The following is a 25718-nucleotide window of genomic DNA, read 5'->3' on the forward strand; positions in this document are numbered from 1 at the left end:
CTCAGGCCCTGATAGGAGGCCTTCCCTCTACTTAAGACTGGGAGCGGAGGTTTCCGGGAAAGATCCATGGGGAGTGATCAGGATTGATTTTGTGGATCCTCCCAGAACGGCCGACAGACTTCCTGGGTCTGACCTGGGTCTACCTGCAGGAGGTCAGTTCACACCAGTCCTGAGAACCTGCGCAGACCAGCTAGCACCGGTGTTCACTGAGATTTTCAACCTTTCCTTGGCTGAGGCAGTGATCCCCAAATGCTTTAAACAGTCCATCATGGTTCCTGTCCCGAAAAACAACAGCCCACTTGTCTCAATGACTATTGACCAGTAGCACTGACCCCGGTTGTGATGAAGTGCTTTGAAAGACTGGTCAGAGACATCATCACTTCTTTACTTCCTGCCACCATAGACCCCCTACAGTTTGCTTACCAGCCAAATTGCTCCACCGATGATACTATTGCACATCATCTCCATACAACTCTTAGCCACCTAAACTCTGGGAGAGGAAATTTATGTGAAGGTGCTGTGCATGGACTACAGCTCAGCATTTAACACCATAATCCCCTCAAAGCTCTTCATCAAACTGAGGGACTTGGGACCATTATTGTGTCAGTGGATTGTCAACTTCCTTACGGACAGACCACAAACAGTAAGGGTAGAAAAACATGTCTCCCCTCCAATTACCCTCAGTACTGGAGCCCCCCAGGGTTGTGTTCTTAGCCCCCTACTGTACTCAATGTACACGTATGACTGCATAGCCTCATAAGACTCCACCATCAAGTTTGCTGACGATACTGCAATGATAGGCCTAATGTCCAATAATAATTAGAAGGTCTACCTGCAGGAGGTCAGTAACCTGTAGAGCTGGTGCCATGAGAACAATCTATTCTTAAACGCCAGCAAGACAAAAGAGCTGATTGTGGACTACTGCACAAAGTAGGTGAGGAACTACAATGGACCCCAGTGGAGAGAGTGGACAGTTTCTGGTACCTGGGTGTCCACATCACACAGAACTTGTCATGATCACCCCACGCCAGCTCCCTGACCAAGAAGGCCCATCAGTGTCGGTTCCATCTGAGGCGCCTCAGACATTTCCGTCTGCCTCAGAGGGTGCTAAGGAATTTCTACTCCTGCAGAATTGAAAGTATCCTGATGGGAAACATCTCCACCTGGTTTGGGAACAGCACAATGCAGGACTGATGCAATCTCCAGAGTGGTGCGATCAGCCACGTGCATCATTAACACCAAGTTCCCTGACCTGCAGTCTGTCTACAGCAAATGGTGCTGAACCAAAGGCAGGAAGATCATGAAAGACCCCAGCCACCCCAACAATGAACTCTTCTCACTGATGAGGTCAGGGAAGCCATTTTATTTCCTAAAGGCCAACACAGAGAGAATGAGGAGAAGCTTCTTCCTTCAAGCTATTTGGTGTCTGAACCAGGACAATACCCAGTATGCATGAGAGTGACTGTGATGGAGTGTCATCATCAACCTTTCACTCATTTCCCCCAAAGCATAACACTGTGGGCTATATTATATTATTCATTCCATACATCTATGCCATCACATTGTTCTGTAAACTTCATGTTCAATAGTATTCTATAGTGCAATATATGTACAATATTTCTATTTATATCTTAGATCTCACTTGCAATATAGCACATATATATTTTGTATATCCCTGTATATACACTGGCCAAAAAAAACGTCACCATTTGAATTTATATCAGCAAATACTTAAAAGCCAATGGCTGGATCATTATTACAGCTCAGCAACGTTATGCAGCAATAAAGTAAAGTCAGCTGAGTACCTGAATCTACTGAATGGCCAGGTGTAGGATCACACATGCACATATCACAGGGCTTAAATTCCAGGTGGCCTGAGACAAGGCCGAGCCTGGTACGAGAGGCACCAAAGGGGGGTTACACACACAAACACACACACACAGATAACCAGGGAGGCTAGCACTCCAACTTTTATTGCCCAAAGATTTAGGGACCTACAGACAAGCAGAGTGGAATTCACGGACAGGGGTCCCTCGACTTGGCACCCAACCCCCTCCACATACACTCTGCCTTACATTTCACTCACCCAACAGACAAACACCCTAAAGGAAGTTTCATTTAAGTTTGGCTTTTGTATACGCTGTATATTGATTTACTCACGACTACTAGTCTCAATATACAGATACGTTATGTTTGTATGTGTCCTAACTTTTAGAGAGTCTTCTGTGTTAAAAACCCCCCCTTCTCTTCCAACATTCCTTTGTGGTCCTTATCTGATCTTGGTGGACAGTCACCAAGTTTCTTTGTTTCTACCATGCTATGTTAAAAGAACTGAATTAAGGTGTATCTTATCCATTCTGGAGAAGATGAATTGGCACAAGCCACACAAAACAAAATATGTTGTTTCCAGATGTGCAACTTATATTGATATTACCACAAACTAACGGCCACGCCTATCTATGGATAAGATGTGCTGTTTGTAATAGGAATATTCGATGTAATATCCGCACAAAGTGTAACATCTGTTGAGGTGCAACCCAAAACCCCTGTATCCTATACTGATGTGAATCAGTCACATAGATACAATAATTAATTGTTTAATCAATTAATGCAGATGGTATGAGGTATGTACCTGTGAAGCTGGTATGGCATATTTGGTATCAAACTGATTGTTAATCACCCCTGATTCCAAATCTGGTCAGTGATTACCATAAAAGTGGATGTATCAAAAGTTATAACAGCTTAATGAAAATCATCAGTAAAGGTAGAATCTGGCGGGCCATAAATCCCAAAAGGACTGAAACAGACCCCCTTCCGAAAGCCCGCCAAATGGATGGCCAGCCATTGGGCCAGGAGTCGAATTCCTGGTCATCCCTATTCATGGACTTTACAGCATAAAAATCCTGGCACCTCAGAACAAAAGCGAGCAGAGAACAACCAGCAGCAGAGCAGAACAACCGCCAGCCGGCGCAGAGAAAACCATCCGCCCGAAGGAGAACATCAGCCCGGGAGAAGAGAAACCCACAAGAAGCCCTCCGGTGAAGGCCCAGCTGAACAGAGAACAGCACCCAAGACAAAGCTTCACCAGGAGAGAGAATCTAAAGGGACTCCACTCCACTGCTCCAAACGCCGCGCCTTTCTGAGTGCCATCAGCTCAGCAGCTCTGCCATCAACTGCCAAGACCCCCCCCCCCCACTCTTCAACCAAGTAAACCAACTTCCTTTCATTCTAACAACTTAAGCTGTTCTGTTTAACCTGCTATAAGACTTTAGGGTCGTGTTTCCACAAACTATGCTTGCTTTGCAGAACAGTATTTCCCATTTCAGGTTACTCATTTAAATCCGGTCATTGCATTTTCATAATTACATTGTTTGTTTATTCCGTTATTTCGTGTTTGTTGTTGGTGTTCGGTGTAATGTCTGTCTTATGTCAGTTGTAGTGTTAGCTAGGAATAAATGCATGTCTTTTACACAACTTTAGCCTCCGTCATTGTGTGTCTCATAATAAGTTCCTGCCATTGTGAGATCTTGCTACACGCTCTGAACCTCAAACTCGCCTGAAACATCGCGATTCTCTCTCTCATTGGCCGTGAGGGGAGCTTCGCTACCAATCGTGTACATTACCTGGTGATGCAGCTCGCTGGACGAGCCTTCTAACCCAGGTTACTAAGCGATACTGGTAATTAGTGAATCCCATTTAGGTCTCACATTAACAGACTCACAGGGATACCGCAATTGAGTTTGGAGGAGCCGACCATTCGGCATAACAATTGATTAATAATCAGCATTAAATAATAATTAATTAAACTTTAATTAATTCAAACATATTGGTGGAGAATATTAAAATTTATTTGAGCTATTAATTCCTACACAGGTTACACCTCCATCCATCATAAATGGATTTTTTCTTCCCTGTTTGTATGGGCATATTCCAAGACAAGAATGCCAAGATTCAATGGGTTCAAATTGTCAAAGAGTGGTTCAAGGAGCATGAGGAATCATTTTCACGCGTGACTTGGTCACCACAGAGTTGTGACCTTAACCTCATTGAAAGTCTTTGGGATGTGATGAGGGAGGCTTTATGGAGTGGTTCAACTCACTTGTCAATACAGGATCTTGGTGAGAAATGAATGCAAATCTGGATGAAAATAAAGGATGAGATGTTGCATAAGCTTGTGGAAACAATGCCATGACAAATATGCGCCATAATCAAAGCTAAAGGCGGCCCAACAAAAAATTCAAATGGCGACTTTTTTTTGGACGGGCAGTGTAGTATAGACGGTACTACAGTATATCGAATCTCTTTCTATTGTTTTTTGTATAGTTTTAAATTGTTTTTACCCATATTTACTCGGAGTATTGCAATAAGCATTTCACTGCAGGTTGTACTGTGTATAATGATGCTTCTGACAAATTAAATTTGAATTTTAATTGTAATTTATTTTCTGAATTCAAGAACCATAAGCTCAGAATGGCTGCCGACGCATCATCCAAGCGGGTGCTAAACATTGGTGGTGGTCGAAGTGGTTTCTCATTGGTTCTGTAAAGCGCTTTGGGTATTTTGAAAAGTGTTTTATACGTGTACATGTAACATTCGTTCACATTCACTCACTCATTACTTTATTATAACCCTAGGCCTGAAGTCAGAGAGCAGGGTCAGTCATTTATTTAGTGCTCCTGTAGCATTTCGGGGGATTAAATGCCTTGCTCTAGGATCCAACATAGATGTGATTATTCTGGCATTTAAATCAGTGACCTTCCACACAGGCCTAATCTGCTGAGCCACATGCTGCCTTCTTGGGTTTGCCAATCAATAAATGGCCTCAAAAGTGGTTGTGCTTCCTCACTGTTCTACAATATCAAATCTCTATGTTTAAAACGTTCTGAAGTGACAGCACTCATATTTGTTAGAATCATTTATCTATATACAGTTCATCTCCAAAATGCTGCCAAAGTAGCATACTTGCTTCTCTGTATCCTTTTTGTGCTGCATTTATTCACAGCTGTGAACAAGGTCTTATGGTTTATGCCTCATGAACTAAACAGAGTATTGCAGCTGTTTGTGTGGTTCTTAGTTGCATGCTGAAAAGCCCTTATGAATGACCTTTAGATGACCAGGGGCCTCATGCATAACGACGTGCGTAGAATTCACACTAAAACATGGCGTACGGACAAAACTAGGAATGTGCATAAGCAAGAAAAAATCCAGATGCATAAAACTGTGCGTAAGCACAGATATATGCACATTCCCTTTATAAATCCGAATGAGAGTGAAATTTTACGTACGTGAACAAGCCCACAGTCACCCCCCCAACCTGCCCATAATTATGTGTATTTGCACATGTAAATCTGTATAAATGCCCACTTTGTTCTATGTTTTTCTTAAACAACAATGGATAAACCATGAGGGAAAAAGAAGTATTTCAGCGAGTGCGAAGTGGAGGTCATGTTAGCAGAAATCGAGAAAAGAAAAGTGATATTATTTGGTGGTATAAGTGGCATCAGCAATAAACGAAAGTTGACGGAGTGGCACAGCGTGGCGGAGTCAGTTAAAAGTGTTGGTTCCGAAATTCGCACGGTGGCCGAAATTAAAAAGAAGTGGTCGGGCATTAAAATTGATGTGAAAAAACGAGTGGCTGCTCACCGTAACAGCACAGGCGGAGGTAGCGGAATTCCCGGTCTCACACCCTTTGAGCAACTAGTTGCTGCGATGATTGGGGACACTTTTATCGGAGGAGGGGGACGTCGATGTCATCGCAGGTGAGTTTTTCTCGTACCATACTTGTTTGAATTACTTGAATGTTTATGAATAACACGTAGGGCACAGATGCGGTGTTACTTTCGTTTATTCTTACAGACTCTAGTAGAAGAGGTGCCCCCAATGCATTAATATAGTACATTAATAGAGTGAAAGTGCTTTCTATTTACATAAGCATAAGCAAATTCGTTCTCTGAAGGTGACTTTATAGCAATGTGCGTGCAGTTGATAGCTTCGACTATGTTGGGAAAACCGGACATCGCTGCAAATTGCGCTTTAATATTTGCCTGTTCAACCACAGTGTAAGGAAATTTTATATATCTGGGTGACAAGCAAATTATGCTGTCCCATACAGCCGGCATGGCGCGACTCAGTGTTGACTGAGAAATACCCGATTGGTCTGCAAGTTCTCGCTGAAAAGCACCTGTGGCTAAGAACCCGCGAGTGGACAGAACTTGTAAAGGAACAGGTATAGCGCAATTGCTCATCGTCTGCTTTTGTAATGATGGCCCCAGTTTAGCACACAGCTCCAAAAGGATTTCTCTTGGAAATCTTAATCGACTTAGAAGCCAGTCATCATCATGGGCCAGAAAATCAGTATATGATCCCTGAATACACCCTCTCTTCTAATTCTTCCATAAGCTATGTCTTCCAATAACGCAAGAGCTGCCATGGTAGTTGTAATAGTTCGGTCATTTTCTGCACCGTTTTATTGTTACAAATCGATTAAAAATCAGGTGCCGTACATTTGTAAACAACATACAATTAATGTCAGTGTATTTGATAAAGTCAGCGTCATGATTGTGAGTTTAAAAAGGTAAACCACAGTAGCAATGACTTCCCACTGAGTGCCGTCCGTTCACAAAACCAAGCAGAAATTTGCATATGCCATGTTTGGAGCTGCCGTGAGAATGTGCGTAGCGGTACGCCAAGTTTCGTTTTTATACATCTCGACGTGAGTGTGGAAACGGCCGTACGCAACATTTTCGTGCGTATGCACCGTTTATACATGACGCCCCACGGCACCAGAAAATACCGGCGCATCTCTGAGGGAGACAGATTTTTACATATCATATGGAGCTCCACTATCTTATTTTGGTATTACCTGGCACAGATTCTCTTTAACTCACCAGGCTATTGAGAGTTACCAGAGTTAGGAACTTGTCCAGATGATCCACACTCCATCGCTATATATAATTTTTCACATCCATGCACAGGGGCCATGCTAATCTTTTCTGTATCATTTTAATTTTATTATAAGTCTAGCCAGTATATGTCACTCAGTGTCTCCTTGGCTTTCAAAACACCTCACTGTCAAAGCCAAATTCCACAAGTCAAAGTGCATTATTAAAATGCTGTTTAACAAATTTTCATGTGAGATTTAAGGATCAAATGATCAACAGGGATTCATAATAGCCCCTCATATCCACTTCATGCTTCAGCAATAATCTATTAAAGCTTGCTGAACTAGTTATTTTCAGCTCTTTACTCAAGGCCGATACCACTAAACAATGAGAAACATTGCGGATGTGGAAACTGATGAAGGGCAGTGGGAGGAAATGCTGCTGAAAGACTTATCTCTGAACTGAGAAATGAGGGAAGAGACAAGGAATCGGAGAAGAGGGCAGAACAAAGACAGCTTATCAGTAAGGTAGTGCAAAAGATGGGCAGGTGGGAATGAATCCTTAAAAGCTCAGAAATCAGATCCATCACTGAGGGCAAACAGGGCAGCTTCTTTTTTTATTTTTTAAATGTATTTTTCTAAGCTGTAGGACTACTTCATTAATGGCTGTATGAGATTATTCTGAAGGGGAATGTAAGGTAAGAAAATGGCAGTGAGAAACAGAACCAAACACAAGATGTGAGGATAAACTTTTTTCCACAAAACTGGAATCATCTTGTTATTGAATACTACAGATGCACAGTGGCTTCTCAACTTTTATCTGTAGTCCATGCAATGTTATTGTGCATTGAGTGGCCCAAACATGTCTTCATACCCATTTTCCCTCAACTAATTTCCCTCTCGCTCTTTTGCATGCTGTTGCATTTCTGCCAAATTACAAATATTCTGGGGAGAATTCTCATTTGAAAAACAAAGAAGCATTCATAATCACGTGAAACTGTCTATGGGCTCACCCAATACAAACTACCCAGCATATACTTCATATTAACCTCTCAAATGCACTGCCCAGACCAGAGTGTTGATGGGATTATTCAGATTAAATAAAAATGTTCAACATCAAACTGTCAATGACTGCAAAGTAAAACTTTCAATAACACGGCTCTAATCACTGAGTAAACATCTGTCCAGCTGAAAGTGGGATTATCAGTATAAAACTATAAAGAGGGTCACCCTGATCAAACTACCATATGACACCCTCAACAGAGTCCCACATATCTAACTGTAAATAGGACTGCTGGGATGAACATCAGAACAGGGTTATTTACATCATACTGTCTGTAAGGTTCTCCATCTAAAACTGGAATATCAATATAAAGCAGTCATATATACACAAAACTGTCAACAAAGTAGCCGATACATCCCTGATCAGAAAGTTGACGGTTCATGCCTGGTCTCGGCACGTCTGCGGGTCCTGGAGTAACGCTCCCAGTGGGTGGCTGCCCTTCACAGCCAGCTTACTCTCACCTACAGAGAATGATTGTTGGTGACAATCATTCACATGGAGAATGACAGTGATCCTTTAACAACAGCGTTTGCTGCTATTCTTGGGTCTGGTGGTGTGCATCAGAATGTAGTCGGGCCTACTCATGCAACAACTGATTAGCGCTACCTTGTTAAACCAGCTAAAGTCATCTCTTAGGCTAGGATATGATCCAAAACCTTTCAAAATGGACCTGTTTTCAAGAAATCAAATGCTGAAACTAGTGATTTATGAAATTATAGACCTCAAATATTTCTTTCATTTCAAAGATCCTACAAAAAGTTGTTGTTCATCAGTTGTCTTCCTTCCTACAGAAAAATAATGCTAATGAATTACTGTATATCTGTCTGGCTTCAGACCAAATCATAGCACAGAAACAACCCTAGTAAAAGTAATGAATGATTTTCTTATGGCTTCTGACCCTGACTGTTTATCCTTATTGGTGGTACTCGATCTAACTGCAGCATTCAATACTGCGAACCATAATATTCTCTTGGACTGGCTAGAATCTGTGGCTGACATTAAGAGGACAGCTCTCTCTTGATGTCACTGCTATTTAACTTATCATTATCAGTTTGTTCATGTGAACAATGAATCTTCCAAGCCCACTAAAGTTAAATAAAGTGCCCCACAGGGATCAATGCTGGGCCTGCTACTATGCACTTTATATATGGTACCACTTGGTAGCATTATTAGAAATTATGGTGTTGGTTTTTGTTATGCTGATGATACACAGTTATGCATATCTCTTAAACCATCTGTTAATCCCAGCTCTTAGTTCGAAGACTGTCTACCAGACATCCAGTGGATGGCAAAAAAATGTCTTTATGTTAAACAATGAAAAAACAGAAATACTGCTAGTTGATCCTCAGACTGCACAAAAAAAGTTTTACAACATCAACCTTGGTGGTGTTTCTACTCAGCCTAACAGAGTGGTCAGAGATCTTGGTGTCCTGTTTGATTCAAATCTATGTTTTGATACATAAGAAGTATTACTAGAGCTGCTTTCTACCACCTATGGAACTTAGCCAAGCTTTGGAAGGTGCTCTCCCTCCATGATGCAGAAAAATTAATACATGCCTTTATAACTTCCAGTCTGGACTACTGTAATGCTCTGGTTGTCCATCTGGATCCTTAAATAAACTTCAGCTGGTACAAAATACAGCAGCTGGACTTCTTACAAAAACTAAAACATTTGATCATATGAGCCCTGTGTTATGCTCCATGCCTGACTTAAAGTTAAGTCTCAGATTGATTGCAAAATATTGCTAGTAACTTATAAAGCACTGAATGGCCTTGCACCATAAATTCTTACATATCTACTGGTCTCTTACAACCCACCTTGCCTGCATCAATCTCAAGGAGCATAGCATCTATTACAATCTAGAGTAGAAAGAACTACAACAGGCTGCAGAGCATTTTCTTACAGAGATCCACAGCTGTGGCTTCCAGCAGATGTGCAGAACTCAGACTCACTCTTAATATTCAAGTATAGACAAACTTGTTCAGTCTAGCTTATAGTGACTGTAGTTCTAGCTCTACCTACTGTAACTGCTCAGTTAGGCCTACAGTGTGAGTGCAGATGTGGGTGCAAAAAATAATGAGATTTAATGATTTTAACTTATTGTTTTTTATTGTATTGTTTATATAGCTAATTTTAATGTTTCTGGCAGGAAATATGGTGGGATTCTACACCCAGAGAGCAGGATCCACTTTAGATGAGGGCAAGCTTGCAAATGAAGACCGTCAAATAGGTGGCTGAAAATAGCACTATAATTTGAAAGTAAGGCTGTGTCCATACGGCAAGTGGTGAATTTTTTGCACCATTGTATGTCAATGGGGATAGTGGCCCCACCCTCCACAGGCGCAGCACCACATGGTTTTTGCTGCTTCGCCGCACTAATCAAAGTTCAAATCAATTGAACTTTCACCTAGTTCGCTAACCTCTAGCAAAACGGCATCCAGTCACATATCATCTTCGGTTTGGGACTGGTAGGTTCGGCGACTTGGAAACAAAACCACTTAACAACATGGAGGACAAACTAAGAACTGCAGTGTCCCAGTACCTCAAATTATTTAATGTCATCTTAAAATCACTATACATAACTCATTTTGTTTCACACCGAAAAACACTTTACAATCATCATGGCAAGTGTTCTTTTGTGACGTAGTATTCACTCGTCCAGGCCTTTCGCAGGCACCAGGCAGTTTGCCTTTGGCGGTGTGAACACAAAAAATATGAACTTTTTGCCTGCGCCATGCGGTTCAACACTTGCCGTGTGGATGCAGCCTAAGACACCTCAGTGTCATAATTCGTGTTAATATTTTGAATATTTCTAAGGTTTTCCACAATATTACTAGGAACACAGTTCATTTTTATACATTGAATTGTGTCAGTGCAGATGCTTGTTAATTATATTTTGCAGACTATCTCTGGAGGATAATACTGTGTTAATGAAGTGGAATCAGCGCATCATCAAAAGGCATTACACTTTAATAAAACATGGACACTACAGCTGCTTTTGCTTCTTCTCCTGTATTTATAGTGACTCTGCACCTTCAGAAGGCTAATTGACCTCAAGACTCATCTATTTAGGCAACATGGTCCACTGTGGGGGAGAGATCCAGTGGCTTCTCAAGTACTCTGTGAACTGTGTAGCTTTTTAGAATCTTGTAATCTTCAGCAGTATTAATCACATTTACGTAGCCATGTGAACAATAAAGAAATTGTGAAATGCCCTTATTAGGATTGCTCATTGTGTTCAAATGTATATTTAACTTTCACTGCACATGTTGCTATCATAGTTCTGCTTGCATTACAGACTTAAGACAAAGGTTGGTACGTAACCATCAAAGTGTGAATGAAGATGAATTTCAGGGCATTAGAAATGTGGTTGGATTGGATGAGCCAATTTCAGATGTTTTAGAACATTTTGAAGATGGTGATGAGGTGTGTTTGCAGCGGAACCTGGCATCCCTTTTTTGGAGCATGCAAACACTCCTCCATGTGTCAAAGTTACTCCCCTAGAAATAATTGATGGGTTTTATGAGGCTAGCGTTCTCACTGGGGAACTAAGTAAGAAGTCAATAGCATGAGTACTTTCACAGCACAATATTAATGTAGAGCCATCAAAATTTACGCTGATTACAGAAACAATAAATACACCAGGACAACATTAATTCTTGTCAAAGTCTGGTTCATTACACACTGAACATAAGATGATTAGGTTTTTCTGGGAAAAAATTTAGGATTATTGAGCCCGTGGAATAGATTTTGGATCCAGTGAAAGGCAGGAAAAAGGTATATGTTCCAAATTTACCTGTGCTATCTGAGTTGTTAAATATAAATTATGTACTTGACAAAGTATTTAATGAAGACATTGGGTCAAAGTCTGTATTATATCAAAATTTTTCTGATGCTAAATATTTTCATGAAGATCCATTTTTCTCTACCATTGTGTTCCGGATTTGCTTAAGGTTATATATTAATGACTTTGGACAGAACCTAGTTAATACAAATCTCAATCTACCTCTTCAGTATAGGTCATCTCTAGCATCTATTAATCTCGCTTCGCTGTGTTACAGTACTGATGTGAAAACATATGGATATTCTGCTGTTTTAGAGCCACTTCATAGAGTCATTGAAAAAACAAGGTTTTTACATAGAAAGACTAGGGGGTTCTGTTTAGGGAACATTTCCTTTTGTATCAGCAAATAACCTAGCAGCACATTCATTAGCAGGCTTCCAAGAATCCTTCAATGTTGATAAACGCTGTAGGTGTTGTCTAGCAAGTCAAAAGGATATTCAGACTGTTCAGGTAAAGAGTGGATCATTTACACTTCAAACAAAAGCTTCATTGGAAGGAAATATTTTATCTCTGAGTAGGGATGAAAAGCTGAAGAGTATTGAGGGAGTGTTTAAAATATGTTAAAGCACTTTCATTCTTCAGCAGGGTTTCCATCTCATGTGTCGCATGATGTTTTACAGAGAGTGATTCCCACAGGGCTCAGTTTGTGTCTATCTGATTTGATAAAGACCAACCCCCTACAGAAAACACAGGAACATTTAATAGTGGCTTAATTGGAGGAAATGGGCATGAAAACTGGGCACTACTGAGATTGCTAAATGGGCTAATTATTGGCAGAAGTTGTGTGTCGTAGGGTGGACATCACTGTCTGTAAACCGGCTCCAAAGGACTACAGATGGGAAAGCTAAATGGAACATCAAGTAGCCAAGGAGGTCAGAAGCCAATTTCCAAACACATCTTCCTGATGGGCACAACTGTAGCTCCCTTGAGGAAGACAGAAAGATACTTCTGATAGAAATGAAAAAGAAGAACCCCAATAAAATAATTGATGTTGCCATGGATAACACATATGCTTTGAGACAAAAGAAGATTATTTATGACAAGCCCCTAATAAGTAAAATCGGAACCAGATGGCCAGCACTGTTGACAGAGAGAGAGGTATTTATTTTTCTCTGTTGACATAGTTAAATTGTGGCAATGCTTTTATCCAAAGAAATTTACAACGTATAACAACTAACAGTAACTAAGGTCACTTTTAGTTCATCTTGTTTGAAGGTGTCATCAGATGCTACTAGAGTAACTAGTATTGTTGAATATATACAAACAAAAACTTTCCTTCTCATTCCGTTAAGGTTCTTGCCGAATTCAACCACCTGATGTCTACTGATCTCCTGAGTTCCTTCTTTGAACATAAGAACATAAAAAATTTACAAACGAGAGGGGACCATTCGGCCCATCAAGCTCGTTTGGGGAAAACTTAACTAATAGCTCAGAGTTGTTAAAATCTTATCTAGCTCTGATTTAAAGGAACCCAGGGTTTTAGCTTCCGCTACACTAGCAGGAAGGCTATTCCATACTCTAACTACACACTGTGTAAAGTGCTTCCTCAAATTTGTTTTAAAGTGTTCTCCCACTAATTTCCACTTATGGCCACAATTTCTAGTATTTAAACTAATACTGAAATAGCCATTTGGCTGAACATCATCCAGACCCATTAGAATCTTATAGACCTGGATCATGTCTCCCCTTAGTCTCCTTTGCTCAAGGCTAAACAGATTCAGCTCAGCTAACCTCTCCTCATAAGACATTCCTCTAAGACCAGGAATCATTCTCGTAGCCCTCCGTTGCACCTTTTCCAAGGCAGCAATGTCCTTCTTAAGGTATGGTGACCAAACTTGCACACAATATTCTAGGTGGGGTCTTACCAAGGAATTATATAACTGTAACATCACCTCCCTTGACTTAAACTCCACACACCTAGAGATATAACCCAACATTCTATTGGTCTTTTTTATTGCTTCCCCACACTGGCGAGAGTGGGACATGGAGCATCAACATACACACCGAGATCTTTCTCATAATCAGCTACCTTTATTTCAGAGGAACCCATAAAATATCTGTACTTTATATTTCTGCTCCATGCATGGATTACCTTACATTTATCTGTGTTAAATTTCATCTGCCAAGTATCAGCCCAGTCGCTAATTAAATCCAGATCTCGTTGTAGCCTCTCTGCTGCTAGATCAGTATCTGCTACACCACCCACCTTGATGTCGTCTGCAAATTTAACCAGTTTACTGTATGTATTGGTGTCAATATCATTAATGTAAATTAGGAACAATAGTGGTCCTAAAATTGAACCCTGCAGTACCCCATGATGAACGCAGGCCCACTGTGATATTGTACCTCTAATAACTACTCGCTGCTTCCTGTCAGTTAGCCAGTTTTTGATCCAAGCTGCCACAGTTCCTAAAATCCCTGCAGCTTTGCGTTTTAGAAGGAGCCATTTGTGGGGGACAACATCAAAGGCCTTCTGGAAATCTAAGTAGATTACATCGTAGGCCTTTTTGTGATCAATTTCACTTGTAGCTTCCTCAAAGAACTCAAGTAGATCTCTTAAACAGGATCTACCTCTCCTAAATCCATGTTGGCTATCCCTCAAAATGTTATTTGCATCCAGGTAATCTATCATTTTCACTTGGATTATAGCTTTCATTATTTTTCCAGTAATGCTAGTTAAACTGATTGGCCTATAGTTTGCTGGATTACTTCTATCCCCTTTTCTGAATATGGGTGTTATATTAGCATGCTTCCAATCTGAAGGTACCGCACCCGCAGATAACGACTTTGGTGGACTTGATGAGCATCTGCCCTGAATGCTTGACCTTTACAGAAAAACAGACCTTGGGATTGTAAAGCTACTTAACATTATGAGACGGCTTGATGCAAATGTAAGTATTACACATATGAAACTTTCATATTGTCATTGAATTCATTTAATTTGATAAAGTTATTTAATTCAATTAGTTCTCTATTAAGTGTTTGTTTTTTTGTGCGCATGTGTGTTTGTATTTCAGGTTTCCAACCAGTATAAGCGAACAGCCATCCTGTCCCACTTCCTTTGTGAAGAGAAGGAAACAAAGAATAAAAATCTGTCTTGTTCTGCAAAAGCAGCTTGTCACCATGGATGTGGCATTAGGATTAATGATGGGTCTCATGAATGCTCTCAATGCTGACTACCTGAAGCATTTGAAATACACACTTTAAGTGCTACAGAAGCTTTTCTTGAACATTGATGGGAGCATCTGCTCCTCACGGGTGCACAGTCTCCGTAACAAGTTACTTGGTAAAAAGTTGTAGCATCTAGATTCAGATTGATTCAGATTTGATATGTGCTTTGGAACCTTTGTGCAATTTTCAGTGGTTTTTCTTGTGATTTGATACTTTTTGGGGTTTGGATTTGAGACTTGGAGATTTTGTGAGGCCTATACCGAAAGCAATCCAAAAGTGGCCATAAGTTTTTTATGAACTGACATACAGTAGGTGGTTCAGATTGCACATGGTGGTAGAGTAACTCTTCCTCCCATAGAGGTGTTTCAGAAGCTTTTTTCTTCATTGCTGGTGAATAATATATTCCCAGCAAAAGCAATGTGCCATCAGGAGCGAAGGAGGTGTGCAGGCTGTCCCACATCCACAGAACGCTACAGAATGTTTACAGAGATACCACTGACAAGAGCAATGTGTACAGATAGATGAAGAAGATTAAAGAAGGGGAAACCAGCATTGATTAAAAAACGCCACAATAGGAGACCATCAGTTCCAATCACGGACACCAATCTTCTTCGTGAAGAACTCAATGACAGCACGTTGCTTCTGCTTGGAATATACACTTGCAATGAAGAAAAACGTTCTGAAACACCTGTATGGAGGTGTTACTCTACCAACATGTGACATTTGAACCACCTGCGGCAGTTAAAAAAAGTTATCCACACTGTTGCATTATTTTCGGTAAAGCCCTTATAATATGTTATAAAAGCAATGTCCAGTGTTTGAAGATGTTGACACTTGGACCTTGGTTTTAAAATATTCTGTAAAATATGTGTAACATATTTTAAGGCTTTTGTCTTGATTTAAAAACTACAATATTTTGACTGACTAAGAACGTTAAGTTACTTCAGAATAAATTTTATTATGGAGTTAAAACAAAAACTTAAGGCCCCGAGGTAGTTGAAACGGCATGTTTTTCTACAGTGTGGGGATCAGTGCCATTGGCTTTGGATGAGCTGAACTGTCAGTGGTGTAACTCTAGCTTCACACTCCCTTGTGGAATTAGAGTGTTGACGTTCAGGGACTCCCCATGCCTGCGTTCCCACTTGCCTCTCCCTCCTACTTATGCTGCCACAGCCATATCTGCTGGAGCTTACATATTGCACTCACCTAACTGTTTGCACTGCCTCTAGTCTCCCTTACTTTGGCTTATGCACTTCTTATTTCCCCTGCCCCTTGTGGAGTGTGCAGCCTGGAGACCCAGAACTGAAGATATTTTGCCTGGCCTGCTGCCTGCGAAGCCTCATCTACGTGTGACGTCCTTTCAGCCTGCCCACTCTTGTCCCTGTGACATCTCTCCTGCCTGCCCTGCTGCTGTTCCACTGTTCATCCTGCCAACAGGAGAATAACACCACCACAAAACCACATTCCATTGTCTGTGTTTTTCTTCCCTTAATCCCATTCTGTACAGCCCAAACCAGCAGAACATTGCCCAGAGCTTCCCAGCCAATATGTCCATGTGGACCTCACAAAGGTTATTTATGGGTTTTAACTGGGTATGGGCTTAGACTGGGCAATTCAAATGGAACCTATCTGGGTCACATATGGGTTGGCCCATTTGGGTTTCCTGTGTAGGACCCATATAGGTTTTACCAGGGCAATCACATATGGGTTCATACTGGGTACTCAGCATGAGACCCTTTATGGTTATACATCTAGGTCACATACTGGCAGGTCCATGTGGGTTACCTGGGTTGGGCCCATATAAGTCATATCAGGTCAAACACATATTGGCCCCATCTGAGATGGATACTAACACAGTGGTCAACATTTGAAAAAGCCAAGGACCAAAATGTTATCAGCATTAGGTCCAAAGCCAGCATCTGTTATAGTATGGGGTGTGTCAGTGCCCATGGCATGGGGAATTCAAATCTGGTGATAATCTCTGAGAGCACCAATTAATCACAAAATACCTATGAATTTTGGAGCCACATATGATACCATCCAGATTCTTTTTCAGAGGCACCTTGCAGAACAATGCCAACCCATGTTCTGCCAGAATTACCAGAGTAGGGCTGTGTAAACAGAGACTGTAGGAATTAGGCTTGCCTGCCTGCAGTCCTGACCTATCATAAGTGCAAAATAATTAAAAGCCCCATACAATTCTACAGCTGAAGATTGGCATAATGGATGAGTGGTAAAATATTCTGCTTGTTTAAACTGGTGACTTCAGTGCCCAAGAAGTGAAAAGAAGTGGTGATGCTACACAGTGTATATATGCTACACAGTGTATATATGCTACACAGTGTATATATGCTACACAGTGGTAAACACTCCACTGTCCCAACTTTGTTGAAGCATATTGCAGTCACAAGATTTTACATGTATATTTACAAACAACAAATTATATTTCATGGGAAAACATCAAAAATTGTGTTGTGTTTTTAATATTTTACAGGGTGAATATGGAATTTGCAAATCACTCCTTTTTGTTTTTATTAGCATTTTCCATACTAACCCAGCTTTCTTGGAATTGGGATTGTACTGTATATTGGTTAAAAATGGATTCTGCACATATGACAGTAGGCTGCTGTTCTGATTGTGCCTGGTATCCTATAACAATTTCTAACAGAAACACGTTATGAATATATGCTTAAGGTAGATGCTTCTAGCTAGCATTCTTATTAATCAAAATGTAACTTTTTTTATCGTGGTACTTCGATCAACGTTCCATTCAACGTATTTAATAGACTGTACTATTTTAATCAATTTATAATATTTACTTATTCAATAATGATATAATGGTATAAAACACTGTGGTAAAATTCACAGATAAGTTTTTCAGATACAGTACGCTTTAACACCTGTATATTTGCAGTTAAATAAAGAGGTTCCTCCACTGTAAAAAAAATGCCTATTTATGTATTATTATTAAAAAATACTCACATTGAAATTATAAATAAATATAACAAATGTTATGATTTTCTGGTTAACAATAATAACAATAATGTTTCTTCTAAAATTTAAAAAATGTTGAAAATAAAATGTTTACCCCGAGGATCACCATGGATGCATATCATAACTGGCTGTGAAATGTAGTTGGGAATGTAGTGTTAAGTGATTAAGTGATTAATTATTACATTAGTCCCCTCGTATCTGCGGGTGATACGTTAGAAGACCTATCGCAGATGGCCGAAACCACGGATAATAGCTAATCATCCACAGACCCTATATATAACGTGATTATTGTGTACTTATATATGGTAATTTATAAATTAAGCACATTAAGCCATTATCAACATTAAATACATTAACATAATAAAGGAACATTATACATTACTGTACAACTGTACACTCAAAAAACTGATGTTTGGCTCCATTAAATATTGCTTGTTAAAAATGTGTTTAATTAAATCATTTTAATTTAATCAGTAAATAAATAATATTGTTTAATTCCAAATAGTTTCCTGAGCTATTTGAATAATCTAATTCAACTTGCTTAAAACAACTTGAAAAGTGAATAAAACTGAGAATGAATGTTAGGACTACGCAAGTGCAACTCTATTGGTGCCATTTCTGCATCCAGGACTGTTCTTGCTGATGTTTCCAGTGTATTTGGCAATCGGGACAACTACTGATAATGTCGTTGTTTGAATTTGTGAGAAAATTAAAATGTGTTTATGCCACTGGCCAATGATTGTTCCCAAAAGTAAATGTTGGTATGAAGAGACCTTTCCTCATGCTTTTTTGGTAATATTAAGTTGTAGGTGTAGAAGAAAAATGCCATGGATGCCATTTTAGGACCTGTTTTTTGGCATGATCAAGCTAGGCAAACTGGCCTTGTTCCTTGTTGCTCGAATACTATTGATCCCACTACGCTTTCTCCAAAACGTGATTGTTAATTTGCTACGATGTAAAAACAGTCATTTTAAGCTCATGTGAATGAACTCACTTTATTTTGTTCTATTGCGCTTTTGACGCATTTTTCTTTTTACAGCCTCTTGCAGCAGAATCGTACACTTGTTAGCTTTTCGAGTTCAACACTCACATCTGCCTCTTTCAAACAAGCCAAGAGGAACCGATCCCAGCGCACACCAGATGCTATATGCAGCTGAACCAAGTGTTAGGGTTTGAGCGTGCTCGATCTTGGTGCGAACTGCCTAGTGTGAGTACACCCTTAATGTTCGCTAACTATAATTTAAGCAGAAGATTTCCCCAGGATGTTTTGGGTAACGTTATAATAGATTAATATACTGTAATCGATTGTTTGAGCTGAATAATAACCAAACCTCTCTCAGTGTGTCCTGCTTGTCTGCTGCAGACTTGGGTGACACAGTCATTCTGTCACATTCAAATGCTGAGAACTCAACCATGGCCCTGTGATTTTCCTGAGCCTCTTTTTCCATATGATGTAGAGGTACAACTTCAAAGTGGAAATGAGGCCTTCAAAGAAACTGGTACTGATCTGAAGATTACTCCAGGACTCAAATCTGACATCTTAGAAAAGTTAGCTGAACAGATATTCCAGTATACAGCAAACCCACATGCTCACCAAATAGAAGAAGTAGCAGAGGCATTAATGAAAAAAGTTCCCATGTCTGAAAGAATCTTCTGCCAGTGGATATTATGCATGGATGATTAGTCTAAAATACAAAATGGCTAATCACAGAACCAAAATGTGAAATATTGGTTGTCCAGAAGTCTCTGTAAATGCTTTGAAAAACAAGCTAGCTGCTGAATGTCTTCTAGCCAAAAATATCAAGAAACCTAAAAAAGTTAAGTATTGTCCCTGCCACCCTGCTGGAGACTTGAGATGTTAAATGAAGTTAGTGCATCCTGTGTCAGAGAGACGACGTCAAAAACATATCCTACAGAAGAAAAGAAGTGATACAAGGAAGCCCACAGATTAAAGACTTCAAAATGAGGTGGCCTGCATTTTCAAAGTTCATGAGATATGAAAAATATTGTGTCTGTTTTATTCACTGGGTTTTTCTCATTTCTTAGTTTATACATTTTGGTGTGTGACACTGCTTACTCACAAGGCTTACACTCCTCAGTTTTACATTATTTACTATTACAGTAGATGAAGGTGATCCTCATTGCTGATGTATTTTTTTTCCTTTGTGTGTGACAGATCAGTGCTGAATTTCAGCGCATTACCACTATTTCACTTGAAGCCAACTTCATAGCACAGTTGGATAGCCATGTACCAAAGCTGATGTATGTGTTCCAAAACAAGGGAGGTGTGTTGGGACAGAAATTAGATCAGCATCTGGATGTCTTGAAGCAGGTATATATTTTTAGGTATTGATGACAAATTTAAATAGTCACTTTTATACTCATCAGCCACTGTATTAGATAAGCCTACAGAAGTTTTTCATACTAGTCCAGCTTCTTCATAAAAAGGGTACCTGTTCCGCCCAAAAGTGTTGTGATTATAATTTAAGTTATTAAAAACTAACTTAGTAGTAATTCATAAAAGTTCATGTTTTATTAAAGTTTAAAAGCAATACACCTTGATATTGGTTGCGCAACTTTTATTTTGACTTAAAGGGTTGTTAGACATGCAATGCGTTCTGGGGTGCATATGTTTTCAGCTGTTCTGCGTTTCCGTTTTGTGTATTTAGTCCGTGGGCTAGTCCGTTTCCCCATTATTACTATTATTACTAGTATTATTACTTGGAATAAGAATGTGTAAATAATCTGAATATGTTTCTTATGTAGGCCTATCGATTTAGATCGTTTTGTGATCATTAGCATAGACAGTAACTAAACGGTTGTGATAGCGCTAACCTGTAAAACGTTTTATGCTAATTGACAAAACACATTGGCTTTATAATAGTGTTTATGAATATTTAGTGTCAGCACTTTATTTTGACTTTATACTACCGTAGTTATTTACTGGCTTTAATGCGCAAACTGAAAAAAAGTTTCTTTCGTTTTTCTGTGTTACAGTTTTACTCATAAAATTTCACCTGTCATGCAGCATAATTGTTAATAAAGGAGCGAGACGATCAATTCCTGGCTCGTGAAATTCGAGTTTGGCTAACTTTAACTAAGTTAACATATTAGGAGCATAAAACACGTAACGAGAACAGTACAGTACCATTCATGCAAACTGCCTGGTTCTGTGGTTCAGTGAAATCGTGCACCATTACCATGCTGGTCTTTATTTGTTTGAGTGGATTTGTATCAACCAAGATTGAATACATATTTTTATAAATGGAGTATTATTTAGTATTACCTAATGTAATTTCTGATATGTGTGTGTGTATACATATATGTATACAGTGGTACCTCGGTTCTCGAACTCACTAGAACTCGAATTTCTTGAAAGTCGAACAAACCAGTTTGACCTAGAACTCGATCTGAATATCAGAAGTCAAACCGTGAACGCTGACCTAATATAAATTGTACGTGCCATGAAATGAGTCATACTACAATGCAATTCTTACTTGAATGCCTTGTTCACAGACTGGACGATTAACCAAACAAAGCAGCGTAACATTACAGTAACTAACAATAAATAAACCACTAACTTACGTGTACTATTAGAGCATTTATGTCATTTTTTTAAAACTTTATTTTACCAGGTAAATTAACTGAAAACCAGTTCTCACTGCTTTACGTGATATTCAGGAGAAATAGCAGATTACGCATCGGAACTGCCTGGGATACAAACGTCATGCGTGTAAACTCTTCAGCCAAAATGGGCTGTGTGTCATCACGGAGGTGGTTCCAGTTTGTGCAGCCGGGTGAGAGGTCGCAGTGTATCTAACCATAATGCATTGCATTCAGGATCAGAATGCGTTGTTTTAAACTAGCGCTGTAAGCAAGTCAAACGCACCCAATGACCGGACTGGGGAAACAAACTGAAACACGTACTTAATACAGAGGACTAATGACAACAACCAGAAACAGCTGATCACATGGGGATCCCACACGAGGTTAACAAAGGGGCGTGGCACACAGAAGGAGCGGACGATGGAGGCAGGACAGGGGTAATGTTGGGATAAGATCTAAATCCAGATGCATAAAACTGTGCATAAGCACAGATCTACGCAAATTCCCTTTATACATCCCAATTAGCGTGAAATTTTACGCACGTGAACTAGCCCACAGCCACCCCCCCACCCCGCCCCTAATTATGTATATTTGAATATGCAAATCAATATAAATACCCGTTTTGTTCAACGTTTTGTTTAAAAAACAATGGCCAAGGCACGCGGAAAAAACAAAAATTTCAGTGAATGCGAAGTGGAGGTTTTGCTTAGTGAAATTGAGGCAAGAGAAAAAATTTTGTTTGGTGGATTAAGTAGTGGCATCAGTAACAAAAGAAATCTGATGGAGTGGCACAGCGCTGCGGAGGCACTTAAAAATGTAAGTTCGGAAAGTCGCACAGTGCCCGAAATTAAAAAGAAATGGTCGGTTATTAAATTCGACATAAAAAAGCAAGTAGCGGCTCACCGTAAGAGTCTGAACACCACTGGTGGAGGTAGCGGAATTCCGGGGCTCACACCTTTTGAGCAGTGCGTTGCTGCTATTATTGGGGACACAGTTTTAACAGGAATCTTGCCAGCGGGTGAGGGGGACTCCGACATCAGTGCGGGTGAGTTTTTATTTATTTATCTATCTATCGTACTGTACTTGTTTGATTTATTTGCATGGGTAAGTTGAACAAGCAGGCAGCACATGCGGCAGTACTCATGTTTATTCTGTTTCAGACAATAGTACAAGAAGTGACCTCCGTGCTGTGGATGACACTTTTGGCGCGGAAGGCGCCGCTGGGCCGAGCACATCATCGGGTGCTGGCTACAAACACCCCCGTGCCTCAGAAACCGAGGGGCGACCATCCGGCCGTGTGCTCACGGAAGCTGTGCTGCAGTCACAAAATGCAATGATAAATGCTGTAACAGATGTTGCAAATGAACTAAAAAATATACATGCTGTGCTATATGACATTAACCACACGTTAAAAGAATTAGTGAATTCTGCGTTTAATTACCTGTTTTTACATTCTTTCTATTACATTCAAAGTTGTAATGCTGCCCCATTTGCCGGATCATTTGGTGGGTCGAGGTCAGGTTCATCATTCCTCAGCTCTTCTGGTACAGGCAAGCCACGATGCTATGCCACATTATGCAGCACACTACATGCGTGCACAATGTGACACACTTTCCGTGGACTATAGAGCAGCACCCTACCGGTCTTGTCTAGGCATCACCAACGGCCCTTAAGCTGCCATATATTGCACTCTACCACCACCCGAGCCCGAGATTGGGCATCATTATAACGTCGCTCTTGTTCACTCTGTGGGTTTGCGAGAGGGGTGAGAAGCCACGTCTTCAGTGGGTACCCACTGTCCCCTAAGAAACTGTCAAATGTATAAAACACAAGTCTTCTTACCGAGAAGCCAGCCATCACGCACCACACCATTTTCAAGTTTGTTCCCAACACTACTATTTCTGAGAACAAACGAATCATGGGTTGAGCCAGGCCATCTCGCCACAACATTAATGAGTCGCATTTTCGCATCACATATTATTTGCACATTAATGGAATGAAAATGCTCTCTATTTACATAAGCAAATTCATTCTCTGAAGGTGACTTTATAGCAATGTGCGCGCAGTCGATAGCTTCGACTATGTTGGGAAAACCGGACATCGCTGCAAATTGCGCTTTAATGTTTACCTGTTCAACCACAGTGTAAGGAAATCTTATATACCTGGGTGACAAGAGGATTATACCATCCCATACAGCTGGCATTGACTGAGAAATACCAGATCGGTCCGCAAGTTCACGCTGAAAAGCACCTGTGGCTAAAAACCCGAGAGTGGACAGAACTTGTAACAGGACAGGTATAGGGCAATTCCGCATCATCTGCCTTTGTAATGCTGGCCTCAGTTCAGCACACAGCTCCAAGAGGATAGCTCTGGGAAGTCTAAAGCGACTTATAAACCAGTCATCATCATGGGCCAGGAAATCAGTATGATCCCTGAATACGCGCTCTCTTCTAAGTCTTCCATTTGTGATATCTTCTAGTAACGCAAGAGCTGTCATGGTAGTTGTAATAGTTCGGTCATTTTCTGCACCGTTTTATTGTTAGGCTAAATTGATTTAAAAATCAGGTGCCGTACATTTGTAAACATACAATTGATGTCTGTATATTGGATAAAGTCAGCGTCATGATTGTGAGTTTAAAAAGGGAAACCACAGTAGCAATGACTTGCCACTGGGTGCCGTCCGTTTACAAAACCGAGCAGAAATTTGTATACGCCATGTCTGGAGCTGCCGTGAGAATGTGCGTAGCGGTACGCCAAGTTTAGTTTTTATACATCTCGACGTGAGCGTGGAAACGGCCGTACGCAACATTTTCGTGCGTACGCACCGTTTATACATGAGGCCCCTGGTTACACTATTTAATTTTGGAACAGGGAAAGAACTAAGCTACACAGGGCTCCGGCCCTCCAGGACTGGAGTTAGGCACCCCTGGTCTAAGGACACACAGAAACACAACCTATCTGGATATCGAGACTAGTAGTCATGAGTAAATCAATATACAGGGTATACAAAAGCCAAACTTAAAAGAAACTTTCTTTTAGGGTGTTGGGTGAATCCGTGGTAGGTACGGCAGGAAAGCCGGGGAGGGGGTTGCGTGCCAAGTCGAGGGGCCCCTGTCTTTGAGGTCCATTCTGCTGTCCGTAGGTTCCTAAATCTTTGGGCCATAAAACATACATAACAATGTTAAAATTTGCTATTTTGAATGAGTTTTGCTGAGTAGGGGGTCACATATCCCATTGGTGCAGCAGGACAATGACAGGAATGCCAGACCCGCCAGCCCAGCCCTGCTGTAAGCGCTTACATTGTACTGGTTGGCAATGCTTCAAGTAGTTAAAAAACTTTGTAGTATTTCCAGTTTTAAGTGGCACAGGTTCTTAGCAGACATACAGCAGCAGTATGTTACGTGTCAGATTTTAAACTGCAAAAAGTACCTCCACACCACTGACATCTTTTTGTCTTGTTTATACACAACATCTCCTTTTTTAAAAAGATGTTGCAGCTGCTGAGCTGTCCCTTTCTTCACTGATACTAAAAGTTCCCGCTGAACTCTTGCATGACTCATATGTATTAATTCAATTCAATTCAAAACACTAGTATGCGGTGTGCTTCACTCAACTCAACAAACCTTGTTGTGCATTTTTTGGTTCTATGTCTATTTTTAAAAGACTACCATATGATCGTATGGACCCCTAACAACAGAATGAAATAAAATCATAATGAAATCAGTAGGGTTCCTGTAGCTTCCCGTTAACTATGGGTATTAGTGCTTCACGTTGAGACACCACAGAAGTCATATGCAAGAAGAAAATGTGAAGAAAAAATTCAATATGATCATTATTAAGGAAAAGTAGATACTCCTTTTTTTTATCCCAATATTATCACTAAAGTTCCATCTGGTGTCTATTGAAAATGCATTAAATTGTAGTATGCTGACAAAATTATTATTGGAATTTTCCATCTATGCTAGTACTAGAACATTGGAAACTAGAGAGATGGGGGATATTCAGCTATACTCCACCCCTCTCTAACCAAAACCACCCCCCTCCCATTATAAAACCTCATCATCCTCAGGAAAACAACAGACATTAAAGGACAATTGATCATTATTCAACCAATACAGCTCTGTCTTTCACCATTAGCAATTCAAATAGGCTGTGCCCT

At 40.3% G+C, this 25718-nt stretch overlaps 1 protein-coding gene and 1 non-coding gene across 2 annotated transcripts in view; both read right to left on the reverse strand.

The window, feature by feature from the left end:
* LOC111851973 (neurexin-2-like) overlaps window positions 1-25718 on the reverse strand; it is a gene marked incomplete at its 3' end in the record, with an annotated part of 418474 nt that overhangs the window by 276983 nt on the left and 115773 nt on the right. The window lies entirely within an intron of this gene.
* LOC111851987 (U6 spliceosomal RNA) lies at window positions 6930-7032 on the reverse strand. The gene has a single exon (XR_002840145.1). It is a non-coding gene; the product is annotated as a U6 spliceosomal RNA (small nuclear RNA).

This window comes from Paramormyrops kingsleyae, chromosome 10 (assembly GCF_048594095.1).
Source record: "Paramormyrops kingsleyae isolate MSU_618 chromosome 10, PKINGS_0.4, whole genome shotgun sequence".
NCBI classification, from domain to species: Eukaryota; Metazoa; Chordata; class Actinopteri; order Osteoglossiformes; family Mormyridae; genus Paramormyrops; species Paramormyrops kingsleyae.